The sequence below is a fragment of the Schistocerca americana genome, chromosome 1 (genome assembly GCF_021461395.2).
Source record: "Schistocerca americana isolate TAMUIC-IGC-003095 chromosome 1, iqSchAmer2.1, whole genome shotgun sequence".
Taxonomy (NCBI): Eukaryota; Metazoa; Arthropoda; class Insecta; order Orthoptera; family Acrididae; genus Schistocerca; species Schistocerca americana.
This window is the reverse complement of record NC_060119.1, coordinates 157,625,244-157,625,904: the sequence shown is the minus strand read 5'-3', so window position 1 is coordinate 157,625,904 and position 661 is coordinate 157,625,244. Positions and strand designations below refer to the sequence as shown.

At 51.9% G+C, this 661-nt stretch overlaps 1 non-coding gene across 1 annotated transcript; it reads left to right on the top strand.

The window, feature by feature from the left end:
* The first annotated feature begins 310 nt into the window (after positions 1-310).
* On the top strand, positions 311-385 carry Trnal-caa. The gene has a single exon. It is a non-coding gene; the product is annotated as a tRNA-Leu (tRNA).
* Positions 386-661: the final 276 nt, after the last annotated feature.

Genomic DNA, 661 nt, shown 5'->3' with positions numbered 1-661 from the left:
CGTGAGTCGTGCTTCAGTAGCTCAGTTGGTAGAGCACTTGCCCGCGAAAGGCAAAGGTCCCGAGTTCGAGTCTCGGTCGGGCACACAGTTTTAATCTGCCAGGAAGTTTCATATCAGCGCACACTCCGCTGCAGAGTGAAAATCTCATTCTGGAAACATCCCCCAGGCTGTGGCTAAGCCATATCTCCGCAATATCCTTTCTTTCAGGAGTGCTAGTTCTGCAAGTTTCGCAGGAGAGCTTCTGTAAAGTTTGGAAGGTAGGAGACGAGGTACTGGCAGAAGTAAAGCTGTGAGTACCGGGCGTGAGTCGTGCTTCGGTAGCTCAGTTGGTAGAGCACTTGCCCGCAAAAGGCAAAGGTCCCGAGTTCGAGTCTCGGTCGGGCACACAGTTTTAATCTGCCAGGAAGTTTCATATCAGCGCACACTCCGCTGCAGAGTGAAAATCTCATTCTGGAAACATCCCCCAGGCTGTGGCTAAGCCATGTCTCCGCAATATCCTTTCTTTCAGGAGTGCTAGTTCTGCAAGTTTCGCAGGAGAGCTTCTGTAAAGTTTGGAAGGTAGGAGACGAGGTACTGGCAGAAGTAAAGCTGTGAGTACCGGGCGTGAGTCGTGCTTCGGTAGCTCAGTTGGTAGAGCACTTGCCCGCGAAAGGCAAAGGTC